Here is a 19,660-nt window from a genome sequence, read left to right as displayed (position 1 = left end):
ACCTAGTTATGCCTAATGCAAAACAAGAAGTAAGTATACAGAAATTTACACAAAGTTTAAAGAGCAACGCAGGAAAATTGCATAAAACTGAGGAACAAAGCAGAAAATTATGCCAAATGAAGATCAACTTGAGAGCGATAAAAATAACCACAACTAACACATATATTAACATTCGAAATTCCTACAATTAGCATTTCATTGGGATTTTACAAAAATATAGCACAAAGGTGCTACAAGGTGCAACCAGTCATTCATAATCAAAAGAAGTACAATCACCACAAAAGCAAGCCATACAGTTACAAAAATACAATGGCCCAAGAGTTAGCACCATCCCAACCAATGTTTACAAATTACAAGTCAAAAGAGAGTCTAACTAAGCCTAGTCCTCAGCGGGACCATCAGATGGATTCCCCTCATCAGGATCCTCTTCTGGATCCTCCTCCGGGTCCTCCTCTGGATCCTCCTCAGCACTAGGAGCTACCTCTGAGGCCTCGTCCATCACCTCATCCACCAGCATGGTAGCATCCGCTAGTATCCCAAAAGCTCGCTCACGAACCATGTCTCTCATCCTAGCCACGCTATCCCTTGCTCTCTGCAGCTCCTCACGGTCTGCCTCAGCCCTAGCTCTCTCCTCTATCACCATTCCAGTCAGCTCTGCTACCCTATTCTGCAGATTAGCCACCTTGGCACCCAACTCGTCCACGTCCTGAATCAGGGCTATGTTGGAATTCACCAACTGGCGATGTTCATCGTCTATAGCCAGAACCAAGCGGTTGGGGTAAGAGAAGGTCAACCTACAGTCACACCTAGGAACCCTGGTGTCGGGTGAGTACTGACCACGAGCTCCACCACCCTGAACTTGGTAAAATATAGGCGTAAGAGGCGGCGCGTGACCATTCGCGTGCCCGTTACCATTAGCAGCATGTCCATTCCCGTTAGGGTTCTCCATACCTACAAAACAGCCAAAACTTTCAAAGTTAAACCTTATCACCATTAATTTGATCAATTATCACTTAAAATATATCTAAGTATCTCATTCCTATTTCTAGGAATAAAATACCTAACAATTCTACCAAATACGTTTTAACCTAATGCTCTGATACCACCTGTGGCGACCCCACTTCCCCCTAAGGCGAACCAAAGGGTTGGCGGGTCGCCTGCCTAACTCTCGCCAGGACTCACTCACTCTAGCAACTAATATCACCAAACATAAATTGAAAATAAAACCTTACTCCTCGAGCAAGCTAAGTACTTAAATAAATCATACAATTCAACTTATACAGCCCGAAAATACAATTCCAAGTACCAACGAAAACATCGAGTTTAAAATACTTAATTTACAATTTAAAGTTCCTAACTCAGGGCACAAAAGCACCACAGGATTCACATTTTCCCAAAGGCACAAGAAAATCATCCAAAAGATATTAAAGTATCTCCCAAAGTACGATTACAAAAGTGGGCATTCAAAATATAACATTTCTTTTCTAGTTCTCCAAGACTTCATGCATTTCAGAACCTGTCAAGGAAAACAAATTGGAAGGGATGAGCCAATAGCTCAGTGGTGTCTCGAAACATGCAATTCACATAGGGCAATTTAACAAGTACAAATGGACAAGTAAGCAATTAACAATTTAGAAAAATGAAGTAACATGACAAGAAAAGGATACAGGGCTCTCAGGAGCCAAAGTCCTCGCGCTTGATCAGGTAATTTATAGTAGTTGACACTCCGTCAACTTTCACTACCTAATCTCCATGTAGACATTTTTCCTAATCTACACGTCTCCTAGCAACGACTTTCCCCTTATTTTCGGGCCCGACTCCAACACGAATTTTGCAAGCACTTTTACCAAGACGGCAGAGAGGTACCTCCCACTCTAATAGAGCGTGGTACGTGCATCCGTTTGGTTTAATTAGTCGACGAGACCCCGCTCCAATCGACATTGCAACACTTGTACTTGTGATATTTCACGAAATCACATAGTATATAACATTTCATGATATCTCTAGTAAGTACTTTTAACAAGTAGTTCAACTAGCAGTTAAACACGATTCATGCAAGAGACACTCACCTTAAGTGAAGTGTCTAGAATTCCAAACTTTGACCGAGGTTGTGCCCTTCATCGACTCCTAAAAACATACAAATAATTCACGTAAATTTCTACTTTTGAGTTGGCGAGTTTACTCAAGTCTTCTAGCATTTAATTTCACTCAAAAATCCCAAACTAGCATTAATCGTATTCTCAAAGTGAAATCCACAAATTTTCAAGTGAAATTAAATTTTGAGGTTTCTTTAAAACCAAAAACTTGCTAAATTCGTCAAATGTTCCAATAACCAAGTTCTAGAGTCGTATAAGCAATTAACACCCCTTTGGTGTCACAAGTTGAGAAAAATCACATTTAACCATTTAGAAGAATTTTTCCCCTCTAATTTTCCCCAAAAATATCTTGGAAAATTCTTTTAAGAGGAAATCATATAAACCAAGTAAAACTAGCCGTTGGAATTTCTATAAAATAGAAACTCCTTAAGTTTGCCAAATTCCATTGACCAACTTGGTTCAAGGATTTTCTTGAAGGCAAAAACTTGAGTTTTCAAGAAAATTTCCAAATTTGGCATATTTCTCGAAATAGGACATTTGGTCTAATAAAATTCAAGGTTATTGACTCGAAGTGGACCTAGTAACGAAGGTTAATGCTAGAAAACATTTTCGGGACAATTTAATCCACATTTAACCAAAACGAAATCCAAACGTCAAAATCATTTCTAATTTCAAACAAAATTTCTGTTTTGGGTAGCGTCGTGAAGAATAAAATTTTGGTCCACTTTTTGAACGTAAACTCTACTAGATTTTTGTCCCAAATTGAGCTATACACACCCCTTAACTAAACACAAGTCAAATTGGGTTCATGTTAACGTGAAAATCATTTAACATGTCTCATGCAAAGCTGGAAAAATTTCCAAGTACATTTGGTACAAGAAGTCCATTTTCTCTTCAATTTGTCCAAAACTTTTCAACTACCCAAAAATTCGACCAAAATCTGGAAAATTTCCAGAATTTTCGGGTAGCTCAAAGGGCATTTTTCTCTTTGATTTTTCAATGAAATTTCCCATTGTACCAAAGCTGCATTTTCACCAAAACTACTCTACACATATAGGTGAACATATACATGATTTAAATAGCTCAATAACTTCACAAAATCCAGTTCAAAAAGCTGGGCAAAGTTGGAAGAAAAACAGGCCTGCTGGTTCGGTTGCAGAGCAGAAATTTTCTCTTCTCTTTGATCAACCATTTCCAACTTATAATTCATACTTTAAGTCCCTAACAATCACCACTAACTAGTCTAGCCCCCAAATAAACAATCCAGTTCATTAACTAAGCGAAATTTGCAAAACATCAACAGGTACAAATCTGGAAAATTTTCCCTTCTCTCGGCAGCACCCCAGCTTCATTCTAAAAAAATTTTCCCAACATATAACCACCTCAAAACATACATATAGACACATAAAACACCTCTAGCTTCATCAATCATTAGCTTAGAGGATCAGCAACCCAACATGTTTCACCAAGACAAGCTAAAACTTCAAGAACCAAAAGCTGCAACAAATCTGAAATTTTGGCTAAGGGGTGAAGCGGAAGTTTTTGGGTTACCTTTGGTGGTTGTTTACTAGCTAAATGAAGTGCCTAGTTCTCCAAGTTCGCTCCTAGAATCACTGAGGTCAGTCGGCACCCCTTGCACTCTGTTTTCTCTCGGTCAGACCAGTCACCGCAGCAGCAAAGCAGCGACCGAAGATGAGAAGGGCTGGGGTTCTGGTTGTTTTTGGTGAGCTTGGGGTGGTTCTGTGGTTGGTGGAAGGAAAAAAAATAGGAAGCTTTCACCCTGGTCTGAACAACCCAGTAGTAGTAGCAGCGGCAGGAGCAACGAGAGTAGCAGCAGCAACAACGATCCTCTCCTTCCTCTTGCTCGATCTGGACAGCAGCAAGAAGTGGAGGTGGAAGCTGAAAATGGAAGCTTGAAGACTATGTGTGAGTGGCTGAAGATGAGAAGCTGTTGGAGCTTGGAAGGCAACGGTTTCTGCTTCTTCTTGCAGCAGAGGAGCGGAAGTTTAGAGGGTAAAAAAAAAAGGTGGTAGCTGGTGACAAGATGGGAGGAAAATTGAGGTAGTCTAAGGAGTAGTCTAATTGACTTTTGGGCATGCTAATAATGGTGGGAAAATTTTGAATTGAATCGCGTTTACGCGCGATAATTTTATCTACTGGTAGAAATTCCTCATCTAGCATTTTCTCAACTGAATTATATATTTTTATAACCTCTACATATCATACAGTTCAACTTAGAGCTATATTGCGTATGGGAGTGCGAAAATCCAACTTAATGTTTAGCCGAACGCGAACCGTCAAATAAATTTTGAAAATTCATGTAAATTAAAATATAACATTTATATAAGTGAAAACATCATTAATAATATAAATACACATTTTTAAATATAAATTCATATTATTTAATAATTTTCAAAGTTTAAATAATATTTACTTTAATTTTCAGAAATTAATGAAATTTTGAGACCCTCACAGTGGGGGGAGATTTTAAGCAATCCTTGCGAACATCTTTTCACATGCATCCACTAAGAGAACGTATGTTGTTGGATAGTCGAAAAAAAATTTTAATCAAGTATTGGTACTTATTAAATGCATGCGTGCAAGTAGGTCTAATTTATTTTGACATAACTAAAAAAATTTGCAAATATTGTTTAGCATGGTAAGTTTGCTTTCCATAGTACTGCATCTAGTGCTTTATTCCATCCATAAGTAACTTCATTATCTTTTCATCCAAAACATGTTTATTGCAGCAACCTTCTCATAGGTGTTGATCCACATGCCTTGTAAACCTATAATCCCGATTTTTAGTGTATCTTGACTGTCAAAATTTTAGTAAACATCAATTGTAGAAGGGGGTTAGAAGCTTACTTAAGAAGATTATCAATCTCATTAACTTGATTTTGAGCCCAAAATGGAGTTACGTTTTTGCTAATTTCCAGTCTGGCTAGTAATGAATCCAAGATTTCAATATTTTAATAATGAAAACTAGAAAGAAATATGGAAAGGGCAGTTATTGGTATTACTAGTTTTGAAAGGAGTTTGTAATGGTTCGTAAAAGATGGAATGGCAATAACAATATCAAACACTGGAGCTTGGTTGTTCCCTGTCCTACCAACCATATGGTTTTGGTACCAATAATTAAGCATTCAATAGAGGTATTCTATTCTATGTTCATGTCAAAGATTTACCATCACAATAAAGTATAGTCTCCTCAGTATGTTTCTAGGAGTCTTAGTATTTAATGGCAATAACAATATCAAGCACTTGAGCTTGGTTGTTCCCTGTCCTACCAACTGTATGGTTATGGTACCAATGAGTAAGCCTTCAATAGAGGTATTCTATTCTACCGTCGTGTCAAAGATTTACCATCACAATAAAGTATAGTCTTCTCAGTATGTTTCTAGGAGCCTTAGTATTCATAACCAGTTGCTCGGACCATTTGTCTCACCTTCTTCCCTAGCCAACAGTGTTATTCTCTTTGAATGTTATTGAATCCTCTAACATGAAGCCAGAAAAACTTAAGGCATACACATAAGTGTCTTCATGCGAAAATCATGAAACCATCAAAGTGAAAATAAATTGATTTCATCTTTAATTTATTATTCACAATGGGAAAAATAACCAGTTGCTTAGACCATTTGTCTCATCTTCTTCCCTAGCCAGCAAAGTTATTCGCTTTGAAAGTTACTGAATCCTCTTGCATGAAACCACAAAAACTTAAGACATATACATAAGTGTCTTCGTGCAAAAATCGTGAAACTATTAAAGTGAAAACAAATTGATTACATCTTTAATTTTTTATGCACAAATGGAAAAAATAATTAAATTTTTAAAAATGAATTTAGTATCAATTTTTATATCAACATTTTTTATTTAAAAAAATCTTGAATCATTGAATAGATGTTGTAAAGGCATCCAATAAAGAATACTCCTTAATATATGAGGCACCTGAAGTTATGATCTTATGTAAGTGGCTATATGTTTCTGCCTCCTAAAAAAATTATTGAACTCAAGTAAAATGAAAAAAATGAAGCTCATTTCACACCTCATCTAAAATTGTGGGTTATAATTGGTTTATGTGTAGTGTATCTATAGTTTTGATTCTTTGTATCTTATCAATAGGGGTAATGTTATGGAGGAAATTAAGAGGAACCCATGACAAATGTTTCTTTGTCAACTATCTAATGTATAGAAAGCATCAAGGTTGACAGAGGGTGTCAAGATCATGATGATTTCCCAAATCTGAAGGTGAATGACAAGTCAAGGGATATGAATTCGAAAAAGGTCTTAATTCATCTAGGTAAGGAGTAATTAAAAAGATGGGGATCACAAGTAGAAGATTAAGGTTGATGATAGACCAAAGAAAGCTTCGTGCACTAGATGTGTACACTATGAATTCTTAGTAATGGCATTTGATTTAACCAAATCGCCTACTATTTGAATGGACGTCGCAGTGTTTGGTTTTACAAAATGCTTCCAGAACTGTTGTTGAATACAAAGACTACAAGAAGCAAATGCATAAATTTAAAACAACAATAGTGGTCAAAACTGAGAGGTAAAAGGATTACACATACCTTTATATAAAGAGAAAAGTTAATATTTGAGGATAACTACTATTAGGGCAATACTGAAATAATAAGGATAACTTCTTTTCAATTTGGAAGTTTCCCAATGATAGGTTTAACATTTGTCATTTTTCTTAATTTAACATTGGTTAATATTTCATGGAAAATTCTATTTTACTTAATATTTTTAATTCAAAGTTATCTTAACCTATAGTTTGAATTGGCACCATGATCAATTTGGATGTTCTGAGTTCTTGCCTCAAATCAATACCCTTTTTTTTATTACAAGCATACTAGTCAATCAAATTAAAAGAGCAAATCGCATTAGTATTTAGCTATTTCAGCCTTTTCTTCCCACATTTTAGTCTTTTCTAGTGGCTTTAACATCAAAATTTTTCACTTGTTGGCAACTCAATAGTTTTCCCCATTAATGATATTCGATTCTCAAATTTCATCTAGTACCATCAATCCTGCAATTAAAAATAACTAGGCACTTTTGATCCCATATGTATACATATATTTATTCTATGCGTTTTGATATGCTTTAGTGATCATCAGCTGACATTTTTAAGTTGTGACTTTGAAGGCTATGGAGGACATATGGTTCATTATCTGGTAAATAATACTTTTATGCTAAATAATACCCTTTCAATATAGTTTGGTACTCTCATGTTAAATAATACCTTTCAAATACAGTTTGATTATGATCAAAATCAACAAATATCAGTATATCATGTTTTATGGAGGCCATATGGTTCATTCTCTGGTAAGTATGTAGGAAACAAACTTTCTATGTGATATCTATCTTCTAAGTATTCATTTTGTTAAAAATATAATTCCTTATATCCAGTGTAATAGGTGTTGCATATTTCAAAAACATTGTCCAGTTGTATTGTTATCATGCTATCAGTAATTACATCAAGAAACAATTGGAGCTATTTCTATTGTCTTTTTTCTTACTAAAATTCTAAAGCATGTTAGCTTCCATACTAGCTTTAACTCTAAAGATTGATGCTTACTTGGGAGGTGTATATAACCTTGCATTCACTTCACCATATGATCAAATTCTTGTAATAACATATGGAGAGAACAAACTCATTCAGGTCTAAACAATAAAAAAATTAAATTCTAGTAGTTTTACTCATTAGAGAAAATAGACTAATTATCTCTATATTATATGTTAGGTATGGGGTACAGTGACTGGTACAAGCAATACACATTTGAAGGTCATAGATGCCCTTTAAACTCGTTATGTGCACATCTCAAGGAAGATATCCTTGTGTAGTTTCTATACTTGTTACCATTAAAGACTTTCTTTTTATTTTTGGTACTTCATTCGGTTTACTTCTTCTTCTTCTTTTCTTCTTGTTTTGTTTTTTTTATTAATGCTTGCAGTTTGAATATGCCACATCGACAAATAGAGAGACAAAAACATGGTTATTTGATTATATAGAACCAAGGGTTGTCTTTGATGCAATAGTTATTTTCGCATAAGAATGGCCTATGGTGATGATGGTAAAAGACAAGTGCTTAATTATAGAACTGTACTTGGTCATTCTTTTTTTTTTTTTGATTCCCTGTTAACTAAGTGAGCATTAAAAACTTGTCAAGCTCTTTTCTTGTGGCACAAACAAAGATGGAGACTCATTACTTAGTTGAATGGAACTATACCCAAGGCTATATAACCTGAAGTTATGATTGACTCTCCAAATCTTCTACAGGCATAGTGCAATTCAATACAAGTAGAAACAACTTTTTGGTCATTGGGGATGAATATTTACTCAAGTTTTGGAACGTAGGCAATGTCAAGATTTTAACTCTCTCTTGATGCTAATGGGGGCCTTTCAATTTGGGCTTTACACATTTTTAGAATAATTAGAAATTAAAATGCACGTACGTCGCACGTAGTTATTGATTGGAGAAATAAATCACTAAATTAGTTGTAAATTTTGATTGTTGTAATTGGATTTGAACAAATGATAGATGTGAATATCAGTAAAAGAAGGAAAATGTATTAATTTTGTGAAGAACTTAGCATATGGCTATCCTTCTACTCTTTATCTCGATTTCATAATCATGCAATATAAGATATGTTAAAACATGTTTTATTTTTCAGTTAGTAGCATGTTTCTCAGCTTTTGATCTAGCATGAAGCTTGCATTTTCTAAGTTAAAATCAAACTTTAAATTAAGCATTATATTCTTGTATACATCCACACTTAAACTATCAGGCAATTTTAACTATCAGGTAATGTATCTTAGAGTAACACTACAACAAAAATGGCCTTTAACGGCATTTAAAAGTGTCAGTATAGATAATCTAACCTGACACTTTATCTATCCTCACACCTAGGGCGAGTGTTGTCCCTTCCAATGTGGGGATAGACTCATACTATTCAACATGTCAGGAAAACTATGCTATTATAACATCCCATCTACCAACAAAAATCCCTTTTCTTGATAATTGAAAGTGTCAGGATAGGTATTATACAACATTAGAATATCGAATTCTATGCTGACACTTTAATTGTCAGGAGTTTTTTTTTTTTTTTGAGATAGAAGTGACGGGTATTTTACATACGTGCAAGCTAAAAAATACCGAATTACACCCGTTCACTGCAAGTATACAGATCAACTAGTAGTTTAGGGTATATATCGGGTCGATCCCACAAGGAAGAGTGAACAATTACCGGTATTACTAAAGCTTCTCTATTATTTAGACTATCAATGAATGATAAGAAATTTATCCTACTGAAATTATACCAAATAACAAATAAATGCTCCTTAGGTTGTGGTATCCCTAGCTACTCATGCAAGTGCTATATTTGGATCATTGAGTACTACATCTAGGCTAATTATGGTGTAATTTCCTTATGCATTTGAATCCTACTTTCGTAGTGAATCAATTATACTTATAACTAATCCATACCTATTCTCATGGTTATGAAATTAGCTACAAGTTCATTTTTTCAGTGAAATTACATGAAATGAATCACTAAAAACCACATAGGTGCACCTCTACTCTCGTGAGTGTACTCCCTATGTTTAGCACTTCTTGAACTAATGTTAAATCTCAATTTTCATTGCAGAAATAACACCTTAGATAATCACAATTAATGGTACCAGATTAATCATGATTTAAAGAGTCAAAGTGCTAAATAACTTGCTCAAATCATAGCAATCAAATAACCAAATAATAAATACTAACAATCATAGAAAGTTCAACCAAACCCAAGGTATAAACTTTAAAGACACATATTAAATATAAAATCCAGAACTTGTATATTAGCTAAACTTGGAATCAAATACAAAAGATAAAGAGTTGGAAAGGAAAAATAACCCTTGTCACATGAGCTCTTTCCTTGCCTTCTTCATCTCCTTCTTCATCTTTGCCTAGCTAATAAACAAGAAGGATGAACTACTACTCTATACTAAACTAATCTAACAATAAGAGAATGGAAAAGCTACATTTTTGCAGACTCCAAGTTTCTCCCGTATGATTCCTCCCGTATGATTCCTCATAGACCTCAAATGTCTCTACATATAAGCTGATGAAAAGTCCTTCCCTTACCAGTCATAAATTTCTGCTATGACTCTCCACTTTGATTCTCCAAATCTGGATTTGTTAAGGGAGTCAAAAATAATGGCTTTTGACTTGGAACCTTGGCTATATCTCTTCCTTATGTCTTCTGAAGCATGTGCAGCCTACGTTTTCTCTCCAACTCTAGCTGGAAAGTAGTGTGAAGATGAGAAAAATGGCTGAGCAAATTACAGAAATTCGGCTGCCATACACGTTTTTACTTTTGACCTCACTTCAACTGCATTTTTCTCCATGATGAAGGCCGAACTGGCTTTTGTGCAAAACACAAAAGTTGTAGCCCTTTGAATTAGAGTTCCAATGCTTCAAGAATCATCTAATTTGGAGATCGGTGGACTGAGATATGGTCAAAATACCATAGACTGGTCAATTCTGGGCTTCAGCTTTCGACCATCCAGATAAGTTTCTGTGTTTCGACCTTTTGACCAAGAAAACGGCTGAATTGGACTTTGATGTCTTCATACCAAATGTAGATATATCTCTTAGCTTCAAAATGGTACCAAGATCACCTTGATCCGATCATTGTAGCTCCTGATATAGTCAAAATACGAAAATGTGTCTGAGTTGTGAAAGCTGACTTTTCTTGATTTTTGTCCTCAAATTGCATTTCTTCCTTTTACACTTCATATTTTATTTTCCTCACTTTAATCCATCTTCAATCATCCAAATATCTTCTCAATGCACTTCATTTGATGATTGAATCATTAAACCTACAAAATATGAAGTTTTTCCCATAAAAATCCATAAAATGCAATATTTAGCCACTTTAACATAAAATGTAGTTTTTTACCAAAACCTTAGTTATTTTAGTTATAAAACTAAATAATCAAACCAAAATTAACTAATAAAACACACTAAAAAATACGTAAAATAAACTCTTATCAAATACCCCCACACTTGAATCATTGCTTGTCCTCAAGCAATAAAAATACAAACCAACAATGATCCAAAATTTGAAAATAAACATATGTAGCATTTCAACTTCATTTCCTCAAAACAAAGTAAATAACCATTATGCAATTATTCAATTAAGTTCAAGTACTCATAATATCAAGTAAAGGAGAGCCAATTATACCGTAATTATAACAAGTTTAATTCAATTTCTCATTCTTACTTAATTTCATACGCAAGTAACTCATATGGTCAATAATATGCTTCCTAAACTCATGATCATTTCTTATTCTACTTAAACAGATATTTATTCATATAACGTAGCTAAATATTACTTAAGTTGTGAAAGTGTCTTTTGACGCGAGAATCGACATTTTTAGATGAAGATCACCGGTTACTCAACACTTCACATACTCAAGTTGCTTTGCATACTCTTAATTCAAGTACCGTTTTACGCGAAAGTCGACATTTGTAGATGAACACTCCCGGTTACTTAGTACAAGAATCATTGGAGTAGAAGAATTTTTATTTATTTTCTTTTTTCTTTTGTTTTTTGTTTTTCTCTTTTTCTTCATTTTTTTTCATTTTTCATCATTTTTTTCTTTTTTTTCTTTTTTTTTTTAATAGCAAAGGGAATAATAATTTTCTAAAAAAAATAATCATGAGAAGAGTATTGCACTTATTGACCATATTTATCACTTAACTTATAAAATCCAATAAAGAGAAGAAATTTCATCAAATATGCAAAAAAATATAGGCATAATTTTCTCCACTTCACAAGATATATTTTCCTACAAATGCAAAAATTATAATCACATAATAGTCATTTCCAAGTTAAATGAGAAAAGAAGTTTCCAAATCACATATATTTATCTCAAATGTAGGAGAAATTTGAACTACTAATGGTATGGAACTTGTTACCCCTTGGATAAAATCGAAAAAATATGAAACTTTTTGGGGCAAGTTTGCAATTTTGGACAAGATTTTAGAAAAATTTTGAATTTTAACACAAGCCCAATATTTGCAACTAATAATTCAATCACATACAATGTATATAATCTCAATTCTCCCCCCACACTTAACATACACATTGTCCTCAATGTGTAAAAAGGAAAATCAAGATAAAGAAAGTAATACTCCCCTATTGTTGCGATTGAATATGAAGCTTCAAAATCCATTGTCCGTGTATCTCCAACGCTTCATGAGTTTCATTGGATAACCATTAGTGATGTAATCCTAAAAATGAAAAATAAGAAACAAAAGTGATAACAAAGGCTTAATAAAACAAAACGGCGATCCGTAATTTCAAACCTTTGTTTTGGTGATGTACCTATATACAATATACAATAAGCAACTCAAGGTACAGGAAAAGAAGAAAAAAGAGAATCAAGGAATCTGCATTTTTTTTTTTCTCCGAAAACGCGACTCATCAAAACGCGCCACCAAGCCGCGTTTTATGAAGTCGCGTTTCTTCACATATCTTGCAGGATCGAAAACGCGACTGTGTTATAAAACGCGACTTTAAGTCGCGTATTTGAAGTCGCGTTTTCAATTTTTGATCAGGCTGGAAAACGCGACTTGGTAGAAAACGCGACTTCCTGTCGCGTTTTGAAGGCGCGTTTTCTTCAGTATAGGCGCAGAATCGAAAACGCGATTATGGAAAACGCGATTCTAAGGCGCGTTTTCAGCCCAAATGCGTTTTCTTCTGCGAAATTTTTGCAGAAAGCCAACTTTGAAAAATTACCATTTGTACCCCAATCACTCAAAATGCATCATAGATCATTTGTTTGCTAAAATTCTCAATGCATGCACATGTAAAATGATCAAAATATGCATTTTAACCCCTTCTAACAAATCAAAAACAACAATTACTCAAATTGAGGGGTTGAGTTCCTTGATCAAATTTCGCCTTTTTCACCTCATTTGGTCACTTTTGCTTCCATTTCCAATACCTACAAATAAAAAATAACAAAATAACTCAAACATATACTTTAAACATAAAATCACCCCAAAATAACATAAACTTAAACAAACATTGGGTTGCCTCCCAATAAGCGCTTCTTTATAGTCAATAGCTTGACTATTTCACCTCATTTTTCAAGGAGGCTTAGTTAACGAATAATCCACCATTTTTGGTCGCGGTGGATCATTAAATGGTGACTTTATAGCAAAAGTCACATGATCTAATGATAGGAGAAATGGAATTGACTTACCTATCCCAAGTGTTTCATAAATATTACCTTGAATATGCACCACTTGAGAACTTACCAACGGAAATGTCATGAGAGTATCCTGGGCAGCAATACCCTTAGAACCTACACTTTCAATGCATTCCTCAAGAGGGGTGAAAAATGAGTCATTAAAACTCACCTCTTGAGGTTCAAGGTTAGTTCCAAAGATATTATCATGTGAAATGGATATTTGCTCATTAAAACACAATTGAAATTCATCATTTTCATCCAAATGAAATCCATTTTCACATACAACATTCCTACCATTCATGCTAGGATCATTTTGCAAATTTTTAGAGGAAATAACTTCACACAATGCATTCAATTTCTCTTGTATTCTACTAAAGTGAGAAGTCAGTTCATCTATTATTTCTTCAACCCTATCAAAACGGTTGGAAGTTGCATTAGCTAATTTTTCTAAAGCTAACTCCCAAGATGGCTTAGAATCATTAGCTACCATTTCAATTGCCAACTCCCAAGATGGTTTTGATTCATATTGGATACATTCAGGTTGGTAATCGTAAAAATATGAGGAATTATTATAAGTACATTGATTATCCCAACCACACACAGGAGAATTGTTCCAATTAGCACTATATTGATCAAAACAAGGATTGTAATGCTCTAATTCATCATAATAATCCACATTTTGTGCTTGCATACATGTATTAGTAGCATGATAACCTCCACACAAGTCACAAATCACATGATAAGAATTAAAATCATTAACATTCCTCCCTTGCTCAATTTCATGCATAATTGTGTCCATCATAACATCAAATTTTGCCTTTAAGCACTTCAAACCATTTTCAAAAGACATACCTTCAGTAATTTCTTGGTTACCTCTGTTGAAGGAGTTTTGCACTTGGTAACCATCCATTGCCAATCTTTCATTTCTCAAGCTTTGTCCTCCCAATTCACCTACCCTCCTCATTATCTAAAATTACTTTTAAACAATCTCAAAAGTAAGATCAGTTAAGAAAGATAGATTCCAAGACACAAACTAAAACAAAAAAAATAATAATAATAATAATAATAAAAATTGACTCAAAAAAAATGACATAAAACACACAAGATACAACAAAAACAACAAAAATAAGAAAAATTGTCTAAATTAATAAAGTTGCTCTTCACACCGATATTGCCAAATCTTCCCCGGCAACGGCGCCAAAAACTTGACGGGTATTTTACATACGTGCAAGCTAAAAAATACCGAATTACACCCGTTCACTGCAAGTATACAGATCAACTAGTAGTTTAGGGTATATATCGGGTCGATCCCACAAGGAAGAGTGAACAATTACCGGTATTACTAAAGCTTCTCTATTATTTAGACTATCAATGAATGATAAGAAATTTATCCTACTGAAATTATACCAAATAACAAATAAATGCTCCTTAGGTTGTGGTATCCCTAGCTACTCATGCAAGTGCTATATTTGGATCATTGAGTACTACATCTAGGCTAATTATGGTGTAATTTCCTTATGCATTTGAATCCTACTTTCGTAGTGAATCAATTATACTTATAACTAATCCATACCTATTCTCATGGTTATGAAATTAGCTACAAGTTCATTTTTTCAGTGAAATTACATGAAATGAATCACTAAAAACCACATAGGTGCACCTCTACTCTCGTGAGTGTACTCCCTATGTTTAGCACTTCTTGAACTAATGTTAAATCTCAATTTTCATTGCAGAAATAACACCTTAGATAATCACAATTAATGGTACCAGATTAATCATGATTTAAAGAGTCAAAGTGCTAAATAACTTGCTCAAATCATAGCAATCAAATAACCAAATAATAAATACTAACAATCATAGAAAGTTCAACCAAACCCAAGGTATAAACTTTAAAGACACATATTAAATATAAAATCCAGAACTTGTATATTAGCTAAACTTGGAATCAAATACAAAAGATAAAGAGTTGGAAAGGAAAAATAACCCTTGTCACATGAGCTCTTTCCTTGCCTTCTTCATCTCCTTCTTCATCTTTGCCTAGCTAATAAACAAGAAGGATGAACTACTACTCTATACTAAACTAATCTAACAATAAGAGAATGGAAAAGCTACATTTTTGCAGACTCCAAGTTTCTCCCGTATGATTCCTCCCGTATGATTCCTCATAGACCTCAAATGTCTCTACATATAAGCTGATGAAAAGTCCTTCCCTTACCAGTCATAAATTTCTGCTATGACTCTCCACTTTGATTCTCCAAATCTGGATTTGTTAAGGGAGTCAAAAATAATGGCTTTTGACTTGGAACCTTGGCTATATCTCTTCCTTATGTCTTCTGAAGCATGTGCAGCCTACGTTTTCTCTCCAACTCTAGCTGGAAAGTAGTGTGAAGATGAGAAAAATGGCTGAGCAAATTACAGAAATTCGGCTGCCATACACGTTTTTACTTTTGACCTCACTTCAACTGCATTTTTCTCCATGATGAAGGCCGAACTGGCTTTTGTGCAAAACACAAAAGTTGTAGCCCTTTGAATTAGAGTTCCAATGCTTCAAGAATCATCTAATTTGGAGATCGGTGGACTGAGATATGGTCAAAATACCATAGACTGGTCAATTCTGGGCTTCAGCTTTCGACCATCCAGATAAGTTTCTGTGTTTCGACCTTTTGACCAAGAAAACGGCTGAATTGGACTTTGATGTCTTCATACCAAATGTAGATATATCTCTTAGCTTCAAAATGGTACCAAGATCACCTTGATCCGATCATTGTAGCTCCTGATATAGTCAAAATATGAAAATGTGTCTGAGTTGTGAAAGCTGACTTTTCTTGATTTTTGTCCTCAAATTGCATTTCTTCCTTTTACACTTCATATTTTATTTTCCTCACTTTAATCCATCTTCAATCATCCAAATATCTTCTCAATGCACTTCATTTGATGATTGAATCATTAAACCTACAAAATATGAAGTTTTTCCCATAAAAATCCATAAAATGCAATATTTAGCCACTTTAACATAAAATGTAGTTTTTTACCAAAACCTTAGTTATTTTAGTTATAAAACTAAATAATCAAACCAAAATTAACTAATAAAACACACTAAAAAATACGTAAAATAAACTCTTATCAAGAAGCAACCTGCAGGTAATGCTCCCTGCTATACATTCCGTCAATCAGAAACCCAAAGGACTTTTAAAATTATCCCAAAGAACAGAATGCATATAAGATAATATGCTATGATGCAAAAATCTAGAAACATCAAACTTTAGCAGTATTGTGATTATGAGAACTGAAAATGCCAACTCCCATAAGCAAGAGGAGATTTGTCATCATGTTTCATACATCAAAAGCAGAATGCAAATGAGACTAAATGATATACAAGCCAACACACAGTGGAAAATCTCAGAATAAATGCAAGCGCACTTTGTTTATAGCAATAACAATTCGCATTCCAGCTGCTTTGGCATGAGCAATGGCCTCTTCTATTTGAGGTCGAATTCCAACATCAGTAGCAACTACAATAACAGCAATGTCTATTACTCTGGCTCCACGAGCTCTCATTGCTCGAAATGCCTATCCAATGCAGAGCGATGTGAAGCCGCAGGCCTCAGACCAGCTGTAGCATGGCTGAGAGCCTTGCCTGTGAGAAGTAAAAGGTCCCTAGGAACAGAGCCACTATCAGCCAGGTACCAGCGGCCATTGGGGTCACAAACGTGGAAATCATAGGAAAGAACTGGTGGATAATTAATCAAAGAAAACAAAGTGTTGAAGCATTACAATTCCAAAAATGATCTGGTTGAAATGTAGAAAAAATGTATAAGCAGTTAAAAAGGAATCCAGGAAATTAGTACATATTGTTGCAACCTACCTACTGATCATAAAAAAAAAGTCCAAATATAGGTTACAACACCTGAAGTCCAGGAGCATCTGAGGAAATTAGCGTCAGCAGCCCCTTCTCTACTTCACCATTTCCACTCAGTTTTCCACCTCCTGTAGATCCTTTTCCATTTAGTGAATGTGTACTGGAAAAGGTTGCAACAAGCACTGATGAAGAAGTCTCGTTAGCAGGCAATGGGCTATCGTCAAGCAAGTGATTGAAAACACTGCAAGCAGTGATACATTCTAAATACAGATCAGAAAACACTAAAGTTGACCACTAAAAGCAAGCATATTTTAAGTTCAAAATAGAAGTCATCTCTAAGAAATATTTTCAAGTTTTTGGAGCCTCCAGAGTCCAATGACAAGCTGGATGGTCTAAAGAGCAGGGTAAAGTTCAAGATCATGAGATTGAACATAAAAGGTGACATGGATTATGTACCAGAGCTGTTTGATGAGCATAGGGATCAAGTTGCAGTTGAACAGATTCTGCGGGTTATATATTTTTTTTTTAAAAAAAGAAGAGAAAAAAAGAGACGAGAAAAGTTTTACATTGTATAGCTTGGTTTTCACATAATTAAAGAGTAGATTGATACTATATAACGACAAAACAAAGTTTTCAAAGTAGATACATGATTATCTTGTGTAGTGGTTCAGGAGGTTTTGATTTAACAGCTAAAGTTGATACACTAAAATTTAAACATCTTGGGTTTCAATATTTTCTCTCCATTCCCACTTCTTATATCTCACGCTTCCCCTGGAGCCTGATCATCTTACCCCTGCACTCGAAAAACTGAATCGTCAACTAGCTGAGGCTGAGGCTAAGCTTGAGGTACGCAAAAGGCCTCCTCCAGAGGACAAAGGTCTAAGAGTTCTTGGGGAAGGTCTTGTCTTTTATGAATGGAAGGAAATGAGGGAAAGATATCTTGCAAGACAACTGGTCAAAGGAGTTGATTCAATATAAGCTGCTATACTTTCTTTCCAGTGATGCAGAATAGAAAACTGGAGTGAAAGTGAAATCACAGGCAGCAGAATCTGGAATTTATGAGTTTAACATGCTATTTCAGGGATTCAATGAAGCATAATAGAGAGAACTATTTTGCTTCCCTTTGATATCAGAATAACTATATGATTCAAGGATTATCTCCTGGCTGAGACTTTTGTTCATGCAAAATCAGGTCAGAACGTCACCAAAGGCAACCACGACAAGGAGACAAATTAAAGTTTTGGCATTTTGTCTATATACTCTCTCACATGAAAAGATAACTTTTAACTGCTATCCAAATAGCATGATAAACTAGTGCTAATTGTATTATCAATTCAACATCACAGATGCATCAGAAGCAACAATCCCCATGACTCAAGCCTCTCAAATATCATGTAAGACTTATTATTGATAGACCCCTATATTGCCAAAGCCTACCAGTACTTCTTATAGCACTCAACAAACTGAATCAGTTCCCAGTGATTACAAGCATTAAAGTAAATTATACAAGTCTACATACGGGTAGCAAATAAAGCAAGCTATGACTTGTAAAGCCTAATCATTCCACAGCTTTATCAGCAATGATCAACTTAAAACTCTGAAAATTAGCTGAAACTTCAACAAAAATCCTGCACTGAAATAGAATACAAAGCATATAGGGGTGGTGAAGTTGACGTACCTGCTTGAGATTTATGGACTGAAGATAACTATTGAGTACAACAACAGAATACTCAGTTTTTGCAGTCGAAGCAAAATCTTCAAGCCCAAATCCACACCTGTTAATTATCCAGCATAATCTAAAATTAGTACCAAACATTTCTACATTGACAGTCTAAATCAATACGTTCCCAAAAATAATTAAAAAATACTACATATATATTTATATCCCGCCGTAGCTTAACTCACAAACCCACTCTTGCTACAAGCTCTTGTAACTTTTGATTAATTCACCAATTTCTTTCTCATGTTTTTGCTCAATATTGGCCAGGGCTTCCCTTAGATCCTGCATTATTTAGTAAGGAAAAGGCCCAAAAAGTTAACTTTTTTTTTTTGTAGGAAACCACCAACTAAAATTTACATATAGAAAAATTGCAGAGTATAACCTGTTCATCGACGACATCGATATCTGCGAGCTTGTGGCCAGATTCCTTACCGGAATTGCCTAATTCTTTTGCTAAGAAATAATTTCTAGAGAATCTGAACTCATCCTCTTCGATGGGGCGACTGGACGACAGAGATAGGGAGCAGAGGAGAGGAAATTGGCTGAGAGAGAAGGAGGGCAAAAATTGGTATTTCAGATTCAGGCAGACAACCAAGAAAAATCAATTTAGGGCAAAAATTTATCATGTAATTACATATCTTCAATGGGAAAACATGGGTAGTTTGATTGCAGAGAGATTCAATAGAAAAAACTCTTCGGGGAAAGCAAAATTTTGGCCAAGAGTTTTGACA

The 19,660-nt window shown here is 34.7% G+C and overlaps 1 long non-coding RNA gene across 1 annotated transcript; it reads right to left on the bottom strand.

Annotated features, from left to right (window-relative positions):
• Positions 1–16,857: 16,857 nt before the first annotated feature.
• LOC140021481 (uncharacterized) lies at positions 16,858–18,976 on the bottom strand. Its single transcript, XR_011825305.1, has 3 exons — positions 18,888–18,976; positions 17,258–17,337; positions 16,858–17,080 (listed from the first exon to the last, which is right to left on the bottom strand). It is a non-coding gene; the product is annotated as an uncharacterized lncRNA (long non-coding RNA).
• Between the last annotated feature and the right edge of the window lie 684 nt (positions 18,977–19,660).

This window comes from Coffea arabica, chromosome 1e (assembly GCF_036785885.1).
Source record: "Coffea arabica cultivar ET-39 chromosome 1e, Coffea Arabica ET-39 HiFi, whole genome shotgun sequence".
NCBI lineage: Eukaryota > Viridiplantae > Streptophyta > Magnoliopsida > Gentianales > Rubiaceae > Coffea > Coffea arabica.
This window is presented reverse-complemented; position numbering and strand designations above follow the sequence as displayed.